We start from the raw sequence: 24,523 nt of genomic DNA, 5'->3' as shown, positions 1-24,523 counted from the left end.
AAGATGAACTTGAGCCTGGAGCATGCTGGGTAAGCACACATTACTGAGCTTTACCTCATTCCCTATAATAAGTTTTTAAACAACTTTGAATAATGGAAATAGATTAAATGTCTTTGCTTTAATTTAGCTCTGTCATGCCCAGTTACCATATATACAACTCTGCCAAAACTTGCATTTATTGCCCAGTGCGAGGAAGGAAGTGGATTTGAAAGACACGGGAGGCCTCCTTGGGTGGTGGTTTTTGTTTTCTTCTTTGGGCTACATCTAACAGACAAAAGCTTAATTTTAATTAATATATTCAGACAGAAAATTTAGAACATTAATTTGCTCAATTTCAGTAAGTTCATAGCAGGCTAATAAATCATCTAAACAGCTGTACATTTTAAAATATTCATCTGGATTTGAATTAATTGTAACTTTTCTATATATCCTCATGCACTATGGGCAAATTTTCTGTATCCAGGAATGACAATGAGATTTTCTTCCTAAATAAACAAACAGTAATTACTTACTATACACTCCAAGTTATACATGATAGACTTATTGGGTTCATATGTATAAGAGAACAATATATGAAAACCCATCAATATTATGACTTAAAATTTCTTAATTTCTACATATAATCATTTCATAGTCATTCAATGTATTTCTTAAACTTGTATGATGATTTAACCCAATAATTTCAGATTAAACATGCTTTGAAACATTGGTTTGTGAGGTTAACTATGTAAAATGAGAGTGTATAAATTATGAACTATACCTCATTGTGATCCATAAAGTTAGGATGAGCACTGTGAACAGAGTTCATTAACAATGGAAATACATTGTTCAAATCTTAGATGGTCTTTTAATTAAAAAAAAAAAAAGAGCCAGATATCAGGGTGAAAGCTGAAAGACTTTCAGAGAAGCAGGAACAGCCAGACACTAATTCTTACCTCTACAAAATCCTCAAAATCCTCAGCCTAAAGAGAGTGAGTTCCTGTTTCCTCACACCTTATATACCTTTCTCTGCCCAGACATCACTTCCTGGGATTAAAGGCACGTGTGCTTCTAAGTACTGGAATTAAAGGTATGCACCACCACTGCCTGGCTCTGTGGCCTTGAACTCACAGAGATCCAAATGGATCCCTGTCTCCCTAGTTATAGGATTAAGGGTGTGTGCCACCACTGTCTGGCTTCTATGTCTAATCTAGTGTCTGGCTCCGTCCTCTGATCTTCATGCAGGTTTATTAGGGTATCACAATACATCACCACAGAAATACATATATAAGTATAGAAATATAGCTAAGTAGATGTTAGAAAGATGAGAAATAGATAGCAAGACAGACAGATGACAGACAGATAGATGGATAGAAGAACCTTTCTTTGTTCTTTCTTCTAAAGCCCTACCCCTGTCTTAGTTTTTCTACTGCTGTGATAAAATATTCAAACAAAAACCACTCAACAAGAAAGGGAGTTTAAACCCACAGTTCTAGATACAGCCCATCCTTGATGGAGTACCAGGAGGAATTTAAGCAGCTAGTCTCATCACATCCACACTTGGGAGAGAGAGAATAGTGGGTGTGTACACACCAGTGCTTCATGTGTTTCTTCATTTCACACAGGTCAAGACTTAAACCCAGTGAACCAAGCTGCTTACTTATAGGCTAAGTCTTAGCACCTCAATTAACCTAATCAAAGTAATCCTCAACAGGCATGAACAGTGGCCCATGTTCCAGAGAAAAAGGACTCTAAAGGGACAAAGTTTGTAAAACCGTGAAGTTGAGTCTAAGTTGCAGTAAATAACAGAGAACTGGGTATGCAGGACATGGAACATCTGCGGAGGAGAGCTTCAGACATGGAGTCGACCCAGCCTACAAGAAGATCTGCTTCCTGCAGTTGTAAAATCTGGAGGGTAGGGCTACCCAAGCCTTTTGGAGTCCAGTTGATTGTGTTGTGAGTCATAGATAATGGATGTGGCACTACAAGATTTTATCCTGCTTAATTGGGGCTTGCTTAGGCCTAATCGGTCTTTGATATGTCCTAAACTTACATTTTGTAATGCAAATATTTACTTTGTGTTATGCTGGAATCATGCAACTTGATTTTATATTTTATAAGAATACAAAGTTAAGAGGCTTTGGGAATTCAAATTGTCAAAATTATTATTTTAAAAACTGAGGATTTTTTTAAGTTGGAGCCATTTTATATTGTAACATAGTCTGACAAAATGACTTAATGGAAAAGAGGCTTTATTTTAGCTCATAGTTCAAGGAAGATCATAAAGGGGAATGTGGGTGGGCAGCTAGGAGACTGGCTCCCACATTTTACCCCAGGTACTCTTGAGGAGAGAGGAATAACATATTTAGATAGAATAGCAGGGAGAGAAACAGAAACACAGGATAGCCTTGGAGGCCCTGGATCATTATCCACTACTCCTTCTGGCTTGTCTAAAGGGCTATTTATAGGAATGCCAAGGGGTGGAGCAAAAGCCCTCCCCCTAGCTCAGTCAAGTGCAGACACTTCCAATCACCTAGAAACCATGCATATGGTCAAGCATTCCTTTAATGCAGCCCTGCTGGGTAAAGCAAGCTCAGATCTCACTAGGAAACCTTTGCTGGCCTCCACAGTGGAACTCAAGCAGTAACTTGGGTCAGCTGGCCACATTGTATACAGTCAAGAAAAAGAGAGGAATGCACGCTCATATGTGAGTGCTCAGCGTGCCTTGGGACAGGTTATGGCTTTAAAGTGATGTGGTTGTATGTCACATGGTCAAGGAGTGGCATTGTGATGGTTAGCAGTAATTGTCAGCTTGAAGGTTCTAGACTCACTGGGAGATGGGCCTATGGGACTCTGAACGTGCCTTTGGGGGATTACTTTGGTTGTGTTAATTGATGTGGAAAAAAAAACTTAATTTTTTTTTTTTTTTTTTGTCTTTCGAGACAGGGTTTCTCTGTGTAGCTTTGCACCTTTCCTGGAACTCGCTTTGGAGACCAGGCTGGCCTCGAACTCACAGAGATCTGTCTGGCTCTGCCTCCCGAGTGCTGGAAAAAAGAGATGGCTCAGCCGTTAAAGACTAGACTCACAACCAAAAAATATCTTAATTTTAAGAGGGTTTATTCCCTAGATGATGTATCTTGGACTGTATAAAATGGAGAAGGGAAATAATACACAGCATGTATTTCACTGGCCCTACTTTCTGCTTTCGGGTTCACTGTGAACAGGTGCTTTAAGCCCCAGCCTCTAACTTCCCACCAAGATGAACTGTTTCTCCCTTACTTTGCTTTTGTCAGAGCACTTTATCACAGAACGAGAATATTAATTGAGATGCCCACTCACTGCCTCCAGTACTAAGAAGAAAGCGTTGGCTGCTGATATGAGCAAGAGCTCACAGAAGACAGCCAGGAAGACCTGAGATGCTCTGAGGTCTCTGATCCAACTTCATTCTCCAACATGGCAAAAAGTTCACACCTAGAAACTTCCTCAATTAGAAACTGTCTTTCCACTTCAGAAAGTAGAAATGAGGGATAGTTAATTGCATTATATATTTAAAATGACTTTACCCTTTGCAAATTATCACTTTTCTTCCACTAGAGACCTGATCAGAACGATTCTGCTGAAATCTGGCTGTCTGAGCACTCCACTTCTACATCTCCCAAACTGACTATCATGTTCTATAGAATTGTCAAGAGGCCACATACCCTCATAGTTAGGATGGAGGCTCTAGAATCAGACTGATGCTAAGACTGCAGCTAAGTCATTTAAATTTCTAGCACCTCATGTTCTTCAGCTGTAAAGTGAAATATGAGAATTATAGAATTCTGATATTTCAGGAATTTGGGGCATCTAAAGACTGTAGTCTTTCTACATAACTATCCGTTAAATACAACACGGCGCATCCTCTAATTTGACACCACCTTGCCCATCCCTCTCAATCATCTTCTGAGGCATGTGGTTTCCAGAACAGAGAGGTCAGATTCAAGGGTCTGTGTTCTGAGCAGGCATGCAGGAGGTCCTCATATTGAGAAAGACTAATAACACTTCATGCAAAGTTCACCTATAACCATCCTGAAAGTCTTAAAAACCTTTTGAACTTGGTGCTCTAGGTTGTCATTTTTCATGGAGTTCTCCAATTATGCAAAAGATCATAACAACATATCACCACGAGATTCTCTTATAACTTCAGGACCCTCTATAGATTTTCTCTTTTTGTTAGTCCTGATGATATCATTCTCCTTATAACAAAATGTGTGTGTGTATGTGTGTGTGTATACACACATACATACATCTGTATACACATACACACACACACACATATATATATACAACCACAAGCTCAGACAATCAACTAGATACATGCTACTTTTAGTTTGAGCTTCCTTGGTCACTCCTTCCCCCTTGAAACCGTCGCTATCTCTCTAAACTATACACTTTACCTACCTACTGAGAATACTGGCCATGTTAGCATCTTAGCATTTGTTCTTGGCTCATTGCCCTACTCTTCCTCTTAACCTCAAACTATATGAGGATGTTCCATTCCTTCCTCACCTCCTGTCATCTTTTTCTCTGTCCCTTGCCAATGAGTGCTCACATGCCAAAAGGCACCGTCTTCTGGCTGCCACTGCTGTTCTTCTGACTGATTTTCTCAGTCTTCATTTCATATTCAATCTTCCACATGTCTGAGGCATCTAAGCCATGAGTTTCACTTTCCTCACTTAACCTAGCATTTAATGTATGTTTCCTAATTGAAATAATATCCTTTAAATTGTTTTAACTTATTTGCCTCCATTTCTTCCTTTCATCTTTCCTTGGAAAACTTCAACACTGGAACCACACTAAAACCCATTCATTCCAGCAAACGAGAAGCTGAAAATAACTATCAAGTTTCAATAACTAGAAATAAAGAGTTACATTAACTTTATGGTAAAATTTTCACTCAGAATTATCCCAACTGAGACACTCAGCATTGCTTGGTGGACCTACTGTACACTTGCCTACATAGAACCACAAGCCGTATTTTTATGTCCTGTGTAATCTACTCAGATTCCTGCTCATTTCCCAGCTTTCCTTCAGTGCTAATTTGGTTCCATGGCATACACTGAGCCTCTGTCTTACAGTTAACTCTTCACCTTGTTTTTATGGGGTATCTTTTCTATCAGTCAGGAAACTCGCCTTGTTCAGATCATTTGTGACCACCCTCTTAGGAAGTCTGAGTTATACTTTTCTTTCCTGAAAGCTATCTGATTTTTATGATTAAGCTTCCATTTCTAGAAATACCTTCCTCCTTTGGATTCAGGAATTTGAAAATTTCTGACATTGTTGTCTGTTGTTTCCAAACCCCCATTCCCTTTAAGTGTTAGCTTGACTGATCCCTTCTATGTGACCTCTTTGGTTGATCTTATCCGTGGTATTTTCCAGGAGTTGAACTTTCAGTTCTAAAATCGAGCTGCATTTAGACAAAATAGGATAATTGATAAGCTCCCATCATATGCTGATAATTAACAAATTATGTCTCCAGTCTAGGCCTCTCTCTAATGAACTTTATTTCTTCTTGAGTTTGAAATTTTCATATCACATTACAATTTTCTAAAATAGAACTTAATTTTGCCCCATGTATTTTTAATTCTTCTGTCCTCTCTCCACAATGCACCAGTTCCTATAGCAAAAAGGAGGAAGAAGAGGAGGCAGAGGAGAGGGAGAGAAGAAGGAAGAAGTTGACTAGAAACCATTTGCGGCACTTTGCTATTCTCTTCCCAGCAACCCACCCATCTTTAGCCTCCTTTGTTTAACTAATGACTCCTTTCTATTCCATCTGTATGACAGCTAAAATAATCTTAGTCCAGATGTCTTTGGTTTCTAATTTTAAACAGATTTTTCTCACTATATGTACATAGACTCAGTTCTACCTTCAACATTCTAGTGGCTTTCTTTAGCTCTAAATATATTGCCAGACATCTCTCAAGGACTTACCACAGGGCTTATCTAAATATCCATAGGGAAATTATTTTTATTTGGGTTATTTTTTCTCTTAAGAATATCTATATTAGTGTATGTGGATATGATATATGTGCATAAATGTGAGCCCACAGGCACCACAGCATACATGTAGAGGTCGGAGCAGAACTTTCAGGAGTCAACTCTGTCCTACCATGAAGGTTTCCAGGGATCAAGTTCAAATAATCAGGCCTCCATGTCAAATGCTCCTACTCTTGCCAGGCCATTTCCCAGGACCTCTTTTTCTTACATGTGTCTGACATAGATATGCTAGGATGAAAGGGTAGATTATTGAATCTACTTTTAAAGAACAACTTGTTTAAAATGTTTTACATTACTATGGATTTTAGTTTATTGATACAAGTTTAAATTTCATTTTGTTATACTGTATATATATTTCTATTTCTTGTTTAAGATATTATGTTTGTGTAGCTCATTTAAATTATAATGGATAATTAAGAAATACAGATTAATAATTAGTCTTTTATGAGTCAAACTTAGATACATGTTAGGTTTTCTTGATACACATAGATATATTTCAGTTAGGTAGGTAATCTTCAAACACTTCAAATACCTACAGAATGTATCATTAAAATTGTTTTAAAAACTTAGACTTTCTGGACAGTGAGACACATCTGCTCCTGGCAACACCAATTTACTTTAAAGAGAAATATGGGTGTCAAAGACACTCCACGTGAAGTTCATCTTCTTCTTGGCAAAAATAGCCATTTGGGCAAGAAACTGTTCTTGCCTGGATTACTTGAAAAAAAATGTTGTGTCGACTGGACGTGCAGGATCCATGGGAAGATGACCACTGAACTTTGCAAGACAAAATGGTCCTTCAGGTTCCTACTTCACAGAAGAAACTGCCAGACATTCCACAGGACACATAGGAAAAAAATGACTAAGAGACTAGACCTATGAGCTGAAGTATGGGCACCAACACTACAGAGGAACTTTGGATGACTGTCCAGGTAGGCAGCTGTCTCTGTCATTCTAGATCTTTGGAATTTGTTTACAATGCTCTTCCTGTTTACTTAGATAATATTATATCCTTCTGCGGTCTTTGATGTAGTTGAAGACTAGATAGTTACAATTTTTCTTGGTTATAATAAAAGATAAATTAGATATGAAACCTTAGACTCACAAATATAGGATAAATAAAATATTTTTTTTGCAAATATATTATTTGCCAAATATAAATAGACTAGATATTGTAACTATAATTCTTGATAATTGTTTTGTTATATGTAATTTTACTATGTTAAAGTTAAAATCTTCCTTTTTGAAAAACAGAAAAGGGGAAGTGCTGTGAATATCACTCTGTATAAATAAAATGCTGATTGGCCAGTAGCTAGGCAGGAAGTATAAGCAGGACAAGCAGGGAAGAGAATTGTGGGAAGAGGAAGGCTGAGTCACAAAACGCCCTACATCCAGGGAGCAACATGTAACAGGCACACAGGTAAAGCCATGGAACACATGGCAACATATACATTACAGAAATGGGCTGAGTGTAAGTGTAAGAGCTAGTTAGTGGTAGGCCTGAGCTAATAGCCAAGCAGTTTTAAATAACATTAGCCTGTGTGTGTGTGTTTATTTGGGTCTGAGCAGCTGCAGGAGCTGGGTAGACACTGAAAACCTTCAGCCACATGTGTGTACCTGTTTGTGTGTGCACACATGTATGTGGGTGTATATGTAAGCCTGTGGGGAGGAACAAACATCAGTTTCAGGTGTCTTTCTCAACCACTCTACACCTTAATTTTCTCACAGAATCTGAAGCTGTGTAATTCATTTGTCGACCTTCTGAATGCTGGGGTCACCAGCATTCCCCCAAACCCAACCACACAGCATGTTACAAAGGTGCTGAGAACCTAAACTCCAGTTTGTGTAGCAAGCACTTTACTGACAGAGACACTGCCACAGATTGGCTGTCTTTGTTTCTGTTGCCTGTGTGGACTGACATGGAGCCGGTTAGAATAGAAGCATCTGCAATGTTAGACAAAACATTCACCTTTGAAGCACCAGAGAGTTTGATACATTAAACTGAGTCCAGTGATCATTTACTGGGGTCTTAGCAATGTGAGGTTGTTATAAAGGTTTTTAAATGAGGGTGCTTTCTCACTTGCTGACCAGAGTAGTTCATAACTAAAACTTTGATTTCAAAAATAAATATAAGTTAAACTGTAACTCCAGTCTCTCTGATCTTATTTCCCCACAACTCATCTTTTTGTTCCCATAGCAGCAAGCATTCTGGCTATTCTCTGTTGTTTAATGAGCCAACAGCTTTGCAGTCTCAGCTCAAAATGTTCTTTGCCCATCTACCACATCAAAGCTTTCTGTTAGGTCTCAACTTCCTTATTCTCAGAAATACAACTCCAAGCCAGTCCTCGCCTACACTGAATTTCTATAGTTGTTCTGTCTCTGACCTATCATACACTTCCTTCCCTTTACAACATATCCTAGGATACTGATACATGTGTACACATAAAGATACATATTTTCCAACTTTCCTGACTTGTAACTAGCAAATAAAACGTTTTAATGTAGGGCTGGAGAGTTTGCTCAGTTGTTAAGAGCATGTACTGATCTTTCAGAGCACCTGAGTTTGATTCCCAGTACCCAGGTAAAGCCAGACTACTCACAAACACATATTAATCAAGCTCCAGGAGGTCCAACACCATCTTCTGGCCCACATGGGCATTAAACTCACTTACACATATACAGAGAGAGACAGAGAGAGAGAGAGAAAGAGAGAGAGAGAGAGAGAGAGAGAGAAGAGAGACAGACAGAAAGGCAGGCAGGCAGGCAGACAGACAGAGAAATACACAATTAAAAATTAAAACAAAGGGTGATGGTGGCACATACCTTAAATTTCAGCACTTGGGAGGCAGAGCCAGGAAGATTTCTGAGTTTGAGGCCAACCTGGTCTACAGACTGAGTTCCAGGACAGCTAGGGCTACACAGAGAAACCCTGTCTTAAATAAATAAATAAATAGATAGATAGATAGATGGATGGATAGATGGATGGATGGATGGATAGATGATAGATAGATAGATAGATAGATAGATAGATAGATAGATAAAACAAAGCTGTTTTTTTAACAAAGTGATGTATTGACATACAAACTTCTTAGGAGGTGACTTTTAATATGCCTTTGAAATGCAAAGTATTTCTTTTTAATTTTGTTTTCTTGGTTCCTCTAAAAGCTAATCATTTTTTCCTCAACTCTATATGGTTTATGTAATGTTGATGATTCTCTAAGTAGCTTATGATTATTTATAATATAGTATAAAAATAAAAATAAATTTTCTATTTATATGTAAATAAATGTTTGATTTTTATATACCTATGTAAATTGTGTACAAATATATGTAAGTATGACATATAGAAATCAAAGACAGTTTGCATTCATAAAGAGGTTGCATGATTTTTGCTCCCAAATGAATTACATGGATAGACACTACTCATGTACAGCTACTGAAAAATTTAATATATGGTCAATGCCAGTAAAAGCATAATTTTGAAATAATATTTAATTTTAATTAATTTTAAATCAAATAACACTTTGGCTTAATGGCTACACTTTTGAACAAAATAGGTGTAGAGCAAGTAAGACATGTTTGTTTTTCTCTAGATCAATCTCTAGTTTGTCAGGCTTGACTAATAAATAAGTCATTCCTTTCTTTATGAGAAGATATATGCTATATGAGATTTTAATATAAAGAACTGTTTTTCCAGATTCTCTGTTCTTTTCATGGAGCCACACAAGCCAAACCATACTGATTTGATTATATGGCCTCATAGTCTGGTGAAGAATGTATAGAGTAACTTTCCCAGCTTCACATTCTCTTTTATCAAACTTTTCTTGGCTGTTCTCAAACACTTACTCTGCTCAGTGAACTTTAATATTATCGTATTCTAAAGTCAATATTTGATGAACTCCTACTTAGAAGTGCCCAATTTGTAGAAAAACATTAAAGAACAGACATTTTCTGTATTAATTCTTTTCATCCAAAATCACAGTATTGTCTGTAGCGTGGATCTTTTTTTTTTTTTTTTTAGTATTATCATAAATAGAATATACTTTTTTCTTTATCATTGTCAATTGCTTTCAGATAATACAGACCATTATGCTGATCTTCATGTATTTATTCTTTTTCTTTTCTATAAACTTCACTTCATTGTCTGAATTTTTAAAAGAATTTTGAGATTTGTAGACACAATATATTCAAAAGAAAAATTTGTTATTTTCCAGTGTTTGTTTTGACCTTAATTTGTCTTAACTCTGCATTCCAATGCAATTAATAAAGAAGTACAAAATAGCATCTCATTTTTTATACTATTTGAAAGGAGAGTTTTATAATTAACAATGATATTTCATCTTGTTTGGGAGTAAACTATTTTGTCATTTTTTTGCAGCTTGTTCTTATTGACTTTTCTAACCACAAAGTTTTACTTTTAAAGTATTACTATTTTTTCAGATTTATTAATATCATCATGTGGTTCTTATTTTTATAGACTAATGTGGATAATATACTGATAGATTTCTACAAAATAAACATCTCCTTATTCTACAGTGTTTGCATCTGTATTTACATGTAAGGTGGGCCACACATTCTTTTCATGCTAATTAATTCTATGAGACTTTATATTTAATTTTCTCAGTAGACTATAATAGCTTACATAATAAAATAGTAGCAGTTTCACATGTTTTAATTGAACTCAAATTCTTGAAGCTCTCCAGACCTCATTACTTTTAACTTTCAAACATTCAAATGATTAACTTTTTAACTTTTTAAATTCTCTTGGAACCATTTTGTATGCTCAAATTATGTTGGGAAAACATATTTTATTCAGGTTTACAGATATATTACTATAGTACAGACATAGTTTCATAGCATATAGGCTATATTTTATATATTGCATAATTTCTCTGAATCATGAACCTAATTAGTCTTATCAATAAAAACCCAGGGTAAGATATGAGTGTGAAAGCTGAAAGATCAGAAAAGCAGAGCAACCAGCTACTAAAGACTTCTTCCCTCAATGAAATCTCAGAATGAATAGGGTGCACTCCTGTCTCTACAAATTCTCAGGCTGAATGGGGGTAATCCTGTCTCTATAAATCCTCAGACTGAATGGGGGAACCCAAGTTCCTGTCTCCACCTCCCTCCCTAGTGCTGGGATTAAAGGCATGCACAACCACCTAGCTCTGTTTCTTTTATAGACTGGATCAATCTTGTGTAGTCAAGGGTGGCCTTGAACTCCTGATCTTCCTGCTTCCTCCTCCCAAGTGCTGGGATTAAAGGTGTGTGCCACCACTGCCTGGCCTGTATGGTTAACTAGTAGCTAGCTTTGCCCTCTGATCTCCAAATAAGCTTTATTTGTCCAAACACAAAGAAAATATCATACAACATTTCCCCTTTTGTCTAAACCAAAAGCAAAGGTTTTAACTAAGATAGAAAAACTATATACAGTAAGTACAATCACTATATACAAATATATACAGGCAATAATTACATTAACAATATGCAATCCATTTGTATTTGACAAATTCAGAGAAAATACTCCATTATCTATCCTATCTTGGTGAGTCCAAAGTTTGGTACCTAATTCACTTTCTGTCCTAACTTGCATTACCAACCCAAAACTATCTTTTTATGTCTTTGAACCTTATACACCTTACACCTCTTTTGTGAGTGTCTTTTCTAAATCTGGTAACAAAGAAAACTAGAACTAGAACTATCTAGTCTTAAACACCATTGGAGACCTAAGAAGGATATAATGTTACCTGAGTAAACAGGAAAGACAGAGCAAACAACTTCCAAATATAAGAAATGACAGAAACAGCTGGATACCTGGGCAGTCACCCAAACTTCCTCTGTAACAACTAAGGTATCTGCCTTCAGCCTAGAGACATAGAATTATCTGACAGACTTTTCTGTGAAGGCAGGATTGTTGAAGTACAATTCTACCTTATCTTGCCAACTTTGGTAGTCACTTCCTTTTCTGTTTGGCTTGACCAGTTTGGACATCATACTGTCAGCGGTCAAGACAAAGGCAGTTTCTTGCCCAGTGGCTAACTTTTGCCACTAAGAAAGTAAACTCCATATGGAATTTCTTTGATGCCCACCATCTTCTTTGAAGTAGATTGGTGCTGCCAGAAGCAGACATGTCTCATTGTCATTTAAAAAAAAAAAAAAAAAAAAGAACCAATCCTCAGCTTTAAAAAAAAACCCTTTAATTTAGTAAAACATCTTAAATGTCATATTTTGTAGATCTCTGAAGTGTTTGAAGAGCACCTGCCTATCTAAACATATGTCTGGTTGACCTTGAAAACACATCTGACATGACTACAAGTTTTATTATAATGGGTGGCTAACTACTAACCTGAATTTCTTTATCATCTTAAATAGTTTGGAATAATAACTTTCAAGGACTAGAAATTCACATTACATTGTTAAATGAACCATGTAGGTATAAAACCTTGAACAAGAGTAGAAACATGTACAGTATGTTCTAACCAAAATAACCTCAAATTTGTATCAATGCACAAAAATCCAAGCCAATATAAAACATTTAAAACTAGTAATTGCTTTAAAAAATAGATTCAATAATATACCTTTTTATCCTATTTATATATCACCCCTTTTTCTTTTTAGAACAAGATTTCTGATTCTAATCTACTTTGTTCAGCTTTTTCCTGACCATTACCAATAAAACTTGTAACTAACCTCCTTAAACAATGACAAACATCCATAACCCACTGAATGACCAAAAACTGCCCACCCCACCTCTTAGGAATAGGGGCATAGTGTTTTTAAAAGTACTTCCTGTTGTCTGGGGCAACAGCATCTTTAAGGAACCCTGAAATATTGGGATAATTGTCAAGTCCTGGAAGAGCTGGCTATCCATCATTTATTGTCCAGTCTCTGTGTAATGGAAAAGTGTAGGGCTTGTCTTAAGCCCTGGCTAGAGTAGTCTGTGAGGCTGGATCATCTCAGCCAGCCACCTTGAAATTGTCCTAAGCACTTTGTAGTCCAAAGTCATAATTTAGGTGGTGTTTGTCGCTCCAGGACATTACCATAGTCCAAGGAGAATCATCATTGTGGGGCAGGGCCCCATCATCTTTTTGGAAACTTCAAAGATCACTATTAAGAAAGCTTATCACTCACTGTAGAAAATGTCAACATCATCAATATCAAGACAGAAAGTTTAAATTTTAAGATAGTACTATACCTAAAGAAAAGTTTTTAAGAGTCAAAATAAATTTGTGGAATAAAAGATTTGTGACAATAATAGTCCCTCGATTTTGATTTTCTTCTGTTCCATACCAGGTGGCTCTTCTGATATTAAATGGAGACTCTGAATTTTCTCTTAACAACATGCCATGCTCCAACTCCTAAGCCATCTTGAATTTTTAATTGAACTGAGACTACAAAGTGTCTGTAGAGAACAGCAAAAACAAACATTTAGGAAGTTTTATGAAATTTTATCCTGTTGGAAATGTTATATATCAATAAGCCAATTTTCTCCTCTCCTTGGTACATTTTCTCTGGATGATTAATCTTTTTTTTCAGATGTCTCATTTATCCAGTGGTCTTCAGATTCTTAAGCTGGTTGCCTTCATTCTCCTGGAAAGACAAAAACAAAACCCTGCCCTTTTAGGGACCAAGATATCAGGAACCAAACATGAACCATGGAAAGTATTAGCTAGACCAGAGTACAAGTCATAAGCCCCTTCCCAGAGCAGTAACCAGAGGACCCCAAAGATAAGAGAACAACCCACAGTCAGGTGCCATGACAACCAAAAGTAAAGAGCATTCCATGGTCAGGTAGCCTAGCAACAGAATAAACTGCCTCTGACCAGTGACCTTAGCCGACATCTCGCAGTAGCATGGTCTGCCTCACACTTCTTGTACCCCTTCCATGTTCTACACGCCCCTTTTTCCCCTTCCCTCCTTCCTGCCCCTTCCCCTCCTATGCTATGTAAGCTTTGCAGATTAAAATAAAGATTGGCAGTTTGATCAGAATCTTGTCTTGCTGTCCATCTCTTGTGTCCTCTGTCTCTTTCATTTGCTCCCACAGGTGGGGCGCCCCCGTTGAAACCCTGCTGGCCGGGTCACTGCCCCAAGCCTAACTTTGGGGAGTTTCCATGTTAGCAAGATATCTGATTAAATTAAAAGCATTTGTTGGTCTTATAATTCTATTTATATTGAATGGTCATGCTAGTTGATGAACTATCACCTCTTCTATCAAGAAGCATCTCTTGTTCAAATCTAATCTTTATCAATTTTGATGGTATCCATCACTTTTTTTCTCCTGAGAAAACAAAAGCAAAACCTCATCCCCTACAAAGCACATATCCTGGTTTCCATTCTGAGGTCAACACATCTTTAAAGTTTCCAAGATGATTTAATTCTGTAGTTTTTTTCTACTATCCAATGTCTCTCTTCAGCTGTCATTCCTTTCTCATTAGCATTTAGAAAATTTAAAGTTAATAAAGTATTATGTAATCTATCTCTGGGGGGTCTTTATTATCCTTTTCTGTTTACTAAGCATACTCTTTAGAGTTTGATTAGATCTTTCTATAACTGCTGGCCCTGTAGGATTGTGTGGTATGCCTGTAAAATATTTTATATTGTAATATGCAAAAATAGTTTTATTTTACTAAAGACATATGTTGGAGCATTGTCAGTCTTAATTTGTACAGGTATCCCCATGATGGCTATGACTACTAATAGATGTATAATTATAGAATCAGCCTTTTTAGAACTCAAAGCAGTTGCCCATTGAAATCCTGAATATGTATCTCTGGTATGGTGTACATATTTTAATTTTCCAAACTCTGCAAAATGAAACACATTCATTTGCTGAATTTCATTTCTTTGAATACTCTTTGTGTTACTTCCTCCAGGTGGTAGAGTTTGATTATACAAGGAATAAGTAGGACATTTTCTTATAATTTCCTTGGCTTGTTGCCAAGTAATAGAAAAATCCTTTTCCAAACCCTTGCTATCGACATGGAGTTTTTACAAAATTCTGAGTCCTCTAGGACATTTCCTATTAATGACTGATCAATTTCATCATTACCTCATGCTAGAGGGCCTGGCAGACCCATATGGGATTTGACATGTGATTATATATATATTTCCTATTCCTGACTACTTCCTGTAATCATATAAATAACAAAGTTAATTATGATTCATCAGGAATAAGTTCAGCAGTTTCAGTGTATAAAACAACTCTTTTCTGCATATTGAGAGTCAGTAACTATATTAAGAGGTTCTGTAAAATCCATTAATATCATGAGAATAGCACATAATTCTGACTTTTGGAAAGAATCATAAGGGCTTTGAGCCAATTTGATTAAATTTCCTGATTTACTGATTTAGTTGTATAGAATAGTATAGAATGTAGGGGCTCCAGAAATTGATGTTCACCATACAATGTGAGGAAGGATCCAGTTAGTTCTCTTTATAAACTGAATACTCTTGCTTTGGGGGTATCTGTTGTTAATCTCTTCCAAAAAAATTACTGCAAGCTCTTTGTCAATGTTCATTTTCTGCCCATAAAGAGGGCATTAGTAAAAGGTATTATAATTTCTGCTGGGTCCATTCTTGTCATTTGATGAAGACTTAATTTTCCTTTTAGAATCAACTCAGAAAACTTTTCCACATATGTCTTTAATTTTTTACTCTATTTGTGTGGTAAAAAAATACCCATTCTAAGATGATATCTTCCCTCTGCATTAAAATAACCAGGATGCAGTCAAGCCCAGGATCCAAATGATCCACAGATACATCCTGCAATTTCTTTTCCACCAAAGCCAATTCTCTCAACTTCAGCTGATAACTATTTGGGGACTATTTAAGTCCTTGTCACCTTCTAAGGTTTGAAAAAAATTACTCAGTTCCTGATTTGTTACTCCAATAGTAAGTAGGCCATAGATAAGTAATGTCTCCCAGCAATTTTTGAAAGTCATTAAAAGTCCACAATTTATCTTTCCTGAGTTGTACCTTTTGGGGTTTGGATTTTTTTATACCTATTTTATACCCTAAGTAATTAATAGAATCTCCTCTTCATATTTTTTGAGGAGCAATTTGTAATCCCCAGCAAGTTAAAAATTTCCTCACTTCTTCAGACATTTTTCTCTAAAGTATCTACAATTGAACTGGCTAGTAAGATGTCATTCATATAATGGTAAATTATAGATTGAGGAAACTGTACATGAATCATTTCCAAAAGCCAGAGATTCAATTTTCATTTGTCTAGCTTCTGAATTTGTTATCATTCTATTTACAGCCAAAGTCAATCTTTGTAAAAAATATCAGTAAAGGTTTCTTTTGGGCCCTGTATAACTTCAGTAAATGACTCAGTCTTCTTTCCAACTTCTTCAGTTCTGTACCAAGCATTAAAAGCTGCTGTATGACATAGAGCCAGGGTGTGGTCATCATATAGAGACTGCCTTTTTACATCAGTATAATCACCCTCTCCAAGAAGTTGTTCTTGGGAGATTTCAATACCTCTAGCCCTACTTCATTGTTCAATGGTCCTAGCAGCTTCTTCTACCAGGCCCTCTACTGTAATGGAGGACCAGGTTCCAATACTGCTGTAACCAATTTTCTCCACTCTTGTAGGACAATTCTGTTACTAGTTGACCATGAATTTAACATCTCCTTCACAAAAGGTGAATGCATACCATATGAGACTATTGCTTCCTTACATCTCTTAAATCTAGCATTTCCACAGGAATCCAGTCAGCTCTTTCACAGCTTTGGGGATATCTGTCATTTGGTAGTTGTTCCTGTAAGGTTACTGGGTAAATTAAGGCTAGTTGTTTGAAAACCTTAGGCTTTCTTCTCTAATTTTATAATATAATGATAAAGTTGGTTCTCCTTTAAATTTCTCTGTCTGAGTCTAAATGTTTCTATGATCTGTTTTAATATGTTTTCTAAGGCCTGTATCTTAGCACTCATATCATCCAACTTTTTTAGAGATGAACCAAGAATTGTCAAACTGACAATAAGGATTACCAAAATGATAATTAACATTATGTCAATCCTGGTTATGGTAATTATCCCTTCATTTAATTGTTCCATTTTTAAACCATCCATTGTGTAATCATACAGAGACCTAAATCTCTCCATTGTAATAGTGTTTCCCTTTTTAAACATGAAGAAAACTCTCTCTCTCTCTCTCTCTCTCTCTCTCTCTCTCTCTCTCTCTCCCTCCCTCTCTCAACTAATTCCCCCTTTAAGAATTCCTGGTTGTCTCACCAAATCTGACAATGATGGTGAAGATGACAGTGAAGTGTGAGGCTGACTTCTACTGCATAGAACAGTAGAAGCCCAAGCGGTGTCAAGGCAACTACCTAGTAATGCAGGCATTTAACAAGGCAATACCATGTAGTTTAGCTGGTAGTAAAAGGTTTATTTTGAGGTAACTTTCAGCCAGTAAAGGGTTTGGTTACAGGTTTCAGGAAAGGGGAGGTGCAGTCCAGCATGGTTCTCTGGAGAACTCTGACTTGGTTTGCAATCTAGCACCCAGGATCATGAGGAGCCAAGAGGGCTAGCACATATGGATCTCAGGCCTTAAGGGTTCTTGTGTCAGCCACAGCCCAGGGGCAGGTTATAGGTAGGCATGGCAGTTACCAGTTGCCTTACTGGGGCAGTGCTTCAAGGTCAAAGCTACCCATTACAACCTAGTGGTTGCCTGAGGAGGGGGTCCAGGGAAAGCCCACAACCCACCAGGAGAGAAGAATCCAAAGAGCCAGCCTTCTTCATAGGTGAGTCAGTAAACATGGGTAACTCTGGTGGCATTTGGAGCCCAAGTGCCTGCAAAGTTTGCTGCAGAAAGGCTGCAACAGAAAAATCTCAAACTTGCTCAGAGGCTTGGGGAAAAAACAAAGGAAAAATCCAGCCAGTGAGGCAGTGACTCCAGCAGGAGCCCCGGTGTGCAGCCCTGGTACGTACAAAGCCATAGGCAAGTGGCTTTTCATGAATATGTGCCCCAAAAGTTGAATGCCAGACGAAGTGTGAACCTAATTGGTCTTATCAATAAAAACTCAGAGTCAGATATTAAAGTGAAAGCTGAAACATCAGAGTAGCCAGCCACTAGAGACTTTGTACCTCTATGAAATCTCAGACTGAACAGGGGGAGCTCCTGTCTTTACAAATCTTCAGACTGAATAGGGGCACCCTAGAGCCTGTCTCCACCTCTCTAGTGCTGGGATTAAAGGCAGGTACTACCACCACCCAGCTCTGTTCCTCTTTCAGAGTGGTTCAATCTCATGTAACCCAGGGTGGCCTTGAACTCTTCATCTTTCTGCTTCCTCCTCCCAAGTGCTGGGATTAAAGGTAGCTAGCTCTACCCTCTGATCTCCAGGCAAGCTTTATTTGTCAGAACACAAACAATTTATCATACATTTCTCTATTTCAGTCCCTTCTTTCTCTTGCTACTCATTTTTTCACCTTCCTTGAGAGCCCACTTGTCCTTTGGAAAGCCTTGAGGTAGACTGACACTGAGTTAAGCTACTCATGCTTTCTCTCAATGTGTGCCAGTATCTGGAGTGTGGACTACCCCAGGTGATCCTTACTTTGAAAAAACAGATGCACTGAACTTAATAGGACAGAATGTGGGGAATAGCCTTGAAACAATTGGCACAGGGGACAACTTCCTGAACAGAATACCAGTATCACAAGCACTAAAATCAACAATAAATGGGACACCATCCAATTGAAAAGCTTCTGTAAGGCAAAGCATACCATCATTCAGACAAAGCAGCAGCTCACGGGATGTGAAAAGATTTTTGCCTACTTGACATCTGAAAGAGAGCTAATATTTAAAATATATAAAGAATTCAAGAAACTAGCTATCAACAAACCAAAGAATCCGATTAAAAAATGAGGTACAGATTGAATCAAAGAATTATCAATAGGGGATTCTCAAATGGCTGAGAAACATTTAAAGAAATATTCAACAACCTTGACCATCAGGGAACTGCATATTAAATCTACTTTGAGATTCACCTTATACCTGTCAGAATGGCTAAGATCAATAACACAAGTGACACATATGGAGGTGAGGGTGTGGAACAAGGGGAACAATCCTTCCTGGTGGGAGTGAAAACTTGTGCAGCCACTATGAGAATCAATATGGCTGTCTCTAAGAATCAATTTTACTCAAGACCCAGCTGTGCTACTTTTGGGCATAAACCCAAAAGTTGTTCCATCTTACCACAAGAACACTTGCTCAGCCATGTTCACTGTGGCTTTATTCATAACAGCCAGAAACTTGAAACATTCTATATGTCCCTCAAATAAAGACTCAACAAAGAAAATGTGGTACACTGACACAATAGATTATCATTCAGCTGAAAAAAAAAAAGCATGAAATTTGCAGGTAAGTGGATACAACTAAAAAAACAAAAAAGAGTCATCCTGGGTTGCTGTGGGATGTTCTGTATGTTAAATGTGTTGCGCTGACTGGTTAATAAATAAAACACTGATTGGTCAGTAGCCAGGCAGGTAGTACAGATGGGACAAGAAGAAAGAATTCTGGGAACAGGAAGGCTGAGTCAGGAGATGCTGCCAGCCACTGCCATGACAAACAAGATATAAGGTACTATAAGCCATGAGCCACATGGCAACTTATAGACTAATTGATATGGGTTAATTTAAGATATAAGAACTAGATAACAAGAAGCCTGCTGCAGCCATACAGTTTGTAAGAAATGTAAGTCTCTGTGTGTTTACTCGGTTGGGTCTGAGTGGCTGTAGGACTAGCGGGTGAGAGAGATTTGTCCTGACCATAGGCCAGGCAGGACTGGAGAAAACTTCAGCTACACTGGGTGATGTAACCCAGACCCAGAAAGATAAATACAGCATGTATTTAGTTATAAGTGGATAGCATCTGTTAAGTAAATGATAACTAAGCTACAGTCTGTAGACTCAGAGAGGTTAGGTAAAGAGGAGGGAACCTGGGGGAGTGAGGGGACAGGGGAATCCCTGGGAGGAGGAAATAGAATAGATTTAATGGATGGACTGAGTCAGATGGGGATGGGAGTGAGGGGGATCAGATGGGAGTAGATGTGGTAGAGGGAATGAGTGTGGGAAAAGATGGCAGAAATGGGGAGTATTTGGGTAGTTGTGAAAACCTCCTGGAATATATTAATGAGTACTCCTAGTAATGGGTGAAACAGATTCTCAACAGGCCATCTTTTGTACCAGTCCTCTGGTAGGACTAGGGTACATTTAATTGAGTTGTTGGCTAAGGAAATTGCATGAAAATCCCCAGTCAACCCAGGCTGTTGCTAAGACAAAGGATTACTCTCTGAAAACAGAGAGCAGGGCCCCATTGCTCAGGACAATGCCCACACAATTCATTGAACATGGAGAAGTCCATTCGGTGCCAACATGGAGCCTTCAACCCTACATTCTAGTGTCTTTGGTGCAGGAAGGTACTCTGTGGGCTACCAAAAGAGAAATGCAAACACCAAACAAGCCACAAAATCTTTGACCTACAATTTGTCCTGATTTAAAGATAGCCCATGACAGTGGTGACACAGAACTTGTGGGAGTGGTCAACCAATGTCTGATTTGACTTAGAGCACACTCTATGAGAAGGAACCCATACCTAACACTGCTTTGTTGATCAAGAAATAGAGACTAGATAGCCCAAGACCTAAGGTAAAAACCAAACACTGATGGTCTTTTTAAAATACAACATCAATAAAATGATTCCTAAGGATATTCTGCTATACTCTTAGATCAGTGCCTTATCCAGTCATCATCATCAGAAAAACTTCTTCTGGCAACAGATGGGAACAGGTGCAGAGACTTACAGCCAGACATTATGTAGGGAGTCTAAATTGAAGGTCTCCATCAAATCCCTCCATTCAGAGCACAGGGAATCTTCCAGAAGAGGAGGCAGGAAGATTTTTAAGAGCCTTGGGGAATGGAGAACACCAGGAGACAGGGACTTTGGAATCACCTAATCAAGGAGCATATGAGCAGCAAGCCTATAGCCTACATGGGACTGCAGAGGAGCTCTCCATATATACGGCAACTATTAGCTAAGTATTTTTATGGGACTCCTGATTGTGAGATTGAGTGGGTCTCTGACTCTTGCACCATCTCTTGGGACTCTTTTCCACCTATGGGTTACCCTGTCCAATTTCAATATGATAGTTTTTGCTTTTCTTATTATATTTTATTTTGTTATGTTTGATTGTTATCCCTTAGAAATCTATTCCTTTCTAATGAGAGACAGAAAAGGAGTGGATCTGGGTGGGAGGAGAAGTGGGAAGGAAGTGGGAGGAATAGATGGAGGGGAAATTATAATCAGGTATACTGTATGAGAAAAAAATGTAATTTCAATAAAAGAAAAAATAGGAAAAGAAGTAGAGAAAGAAGGAGAGAAAGAAAACCTTTGAAGACAAGATGCAGTCTCATCTCTCTACCATCCTCTACCCTTGGTTGATGGAGCAGCTGCTGGACAGGCAGCCATTAATGACCTTTAGATTTAATAGTCTGGTCTCAAGATGCCCATCTATTTACCAGCTTCACCTTGAACGCTGAGCACTCTCCCTGAAGTGAACATGAAACAGCTCCCCTTCTCTTTGCTAGCAGGTATTCACTACCTAGCTATTTCCAAGTAATGCCTTTCTCTGAATTACAACAGCTGCAAGTCTCAGAAACCTGAACCGACTCTAGCAGTGAGAAGAAGAAAAGGGATTAATTAAACTAGTGCTTGACAAGTGTGTGGTCAGGTTGGACCAGCACCCATAGGGGCAGCAGGTTTCCACATGTCTAGAGAATACTCAATAGGACACTGTCTACTTCTTCCACAGTCAAGAATCTCAGTCAGTGCCTTGGCTATGTTCTTGTTTAGCTTCTCTTGACAATATAACAATTAACCACCATCCCCTAATTCCTACAGTAATGTATATTCACTTTTACATACAGACATGGGAAATAAGAAATAAGTAGGCAAATATATAAAATATACACCATGTTCTCAGTTTTAAAAGAGGAAAAGGGGAAGATATATTCACGTTGGAAAATGACTATTCTAAAATGACAGAGAAGCATATCTCCCATATGTAAGAAATAAGGGGATCATGGATTAAAGCAAGTTACATAAGACCAATTAAGTAATAATTCTTATATAACATTTAATGGTTATATAACGATATACAAACAAATGATTATAAGAACATAGTAATATGTTCATAGATGCTGAGAACAATTAAGACAGGTAACAAGGTCACATCATGACATGACCTATGGGTTATGCTTATCTTCTAAAAGGTTTATTTGGTGCAGTAGTGTGATCTAACTTTTTTTTTTTTTTGTAAGTGCATGCCACAGTACACCTGTGGAGGTCAGACAAACTCTTGCTTTAGTCAGTTCTCTCCTTTCATCATCTGGATCCTAGGGACCAAACGCCCTCTGGTTGTGGTTGGCAGTAAGCATCTTTACCTGCTAATCTATCTCAAGATCTGACCTATTTTCAACAGCGTTTGTCTGCCTGTTGAGAAAGAGGAAAAGAATGAAAGCAGTGTTACATACAAGTAGGCCACATGAGTGATGCACAAGGGAAATGATGCTGATTTGGACCAGCTGCTAGCACTAATATTAGTATCAGACTCATCATCTTCGGAGCAGATACGGCCGATTGAATTTGTTGATAAATCAGATACAAAATGTAAATGAAAGAATAACTTAAAATGAACTCTCACTGGGTATATCAACCGCACTACAAAGCAGAACCCATATGCAGCAGTAGATAGCCCAGACAAAATGATATCAATAATATTTTTGTAGATTTTTTTTTTAAGTTTGCATTGTTTTTTCTTTTTCTTTTTTCTTTTCTTTTTTTTTTTTTTTTGGTCATTTTAGTCCTTTGCATATTTGTTTTGATTTTCAATTTTGTGTTTTTGTGGGGATTTTTGTGTGTCTTCGGGGTTTTTGGGGGGTTATATTTTGTTATAGAGAACATAAAGTTGAGTGGGTAGGGAGAGGAGTATTTGGGTGAGGGAATGCATTTATGAAATTTTATAATACAAAATAAAACAAGAAAACAGAATGAGTCAAAGATGAGCTATGGTTTTTGATTTGAGCTACTTGGAGAATGCAATTCCCATTAACTGAATATAAAAGGCCATGAAATAAACTTTGAGAGGGTAAAGATCAGATGCTCAATTCTGGACCTATGGCATTTGCAATGCTTATACATCCAAGTTGAGACATCAAGTGAGAGCTGCATTGGTCTCACACAGATTCTTCACCATGATGTGAAGGAAGGTGCCATTCCATCCCTCACTGGTTCCTCTGCTTTGCCTCCATCCACACTGCTTCTTGGTCCTATTTTACCTGTATTTACCCCTATGACTTAAGTTTTCTTCTTACAATAGTCATCCTCATTCTAAATTTGTTTGTTTTTAATTTAAAATATTTGTATTTAAGGGAGAAATATATGTGTGCACAGAGATGCTGCCCATGAACCTCCTGAAATTCGTCTTCTTCTCTCCAGCGTGTTCTAGTAGAGGTCTCTGCTAGCCCTAGAACCTCTGCCTCATGAAGAGCTTGTTCTAACGTCTTATGTCTGCTTTGCTCTTTGATTCCTGGGTTGCAGCACACTGGATCTCAGGGGCAATTCTTAGGATGACTTTGTGTGGTTTCAGGCTCTTGATTGGTGAGAGGCTTGGTTCTTTTGTCTCTTAGACCATGAGAGTGGAAGCTGCAAAATGATAAAATTCTTGTGAAGGAGCCCAGAGGAGGAGGGCCCACATCTGGGTCTCAACACTGAAAGCTCACTCTGCCACTCCCACTTCTTTTTGGCTCCTGGAACTTCATAGAAGCCAAACATTGTTCTTTCTTCTGTCCACAGAGCAGGTTACTGATTAAATGCCAGCAGAGGCTTTCCAATGCACACAAGTATCACAAATGATCAGAATTATTAGTATGGAAAGCACCCTAGAAACCTAATCACCTGTCTCAGTTGATAGACTCACACAAATATGTCTGAACACTTTTAAACTATTTTCTATTTTCTACATGTAATACTATTTGGGTTAATGATGTCTGCCCGTCAGTTCATCGGTGTCAGCAAGTGATAGAATAAGCAATTGAATTCACAATGGACATCTCTAATGGGCTTGTTCTTTCTTCTATCCTGAGCTATTTATTGTAGTAAAGTTACGAGATCTTTTATTGATCACATTTTAGTTCCCTTTATTTATTTGTATATAATTAAAGATTGACTTTTTGAAGAATTTATGTCTCAAGTTTATGAAAGTACATTTCTTTGTTCTCAACTGTAAGGCAGTTCCTTGAAAATTCTGACTCCTGGCATGACCGGTGGTCCAATTTGAGCTTGAGGTGAGTTGAGTTGACTCTTGGAAAGAGGATGCTGCCCAACGTTGGCAGCATCGAGTGGATACGTTGGTGTGAACTACCTGGGCCTCCTAGAACTACTCTAGCCTTTCCAGCTTGGTTACTAAGATACTTAGAAGTAATCAGCACTCTCAACAGACTGGATCGT

Source organism: Onychomys torridus, chromosome 14, assembly GCF_903995425.1.
Source record: "Onychomys torridus chromosome 14, mOncTor1.1, whole genome shotgun sequence".
NCBI lineage: Eukaryota > Metazoa > Chordata > Mammalia > Rodentia > Cricetidae > Onychomys > Onychomys torridus.
This window is presented reverse-complemented; position numbering follows the sequence as displayed.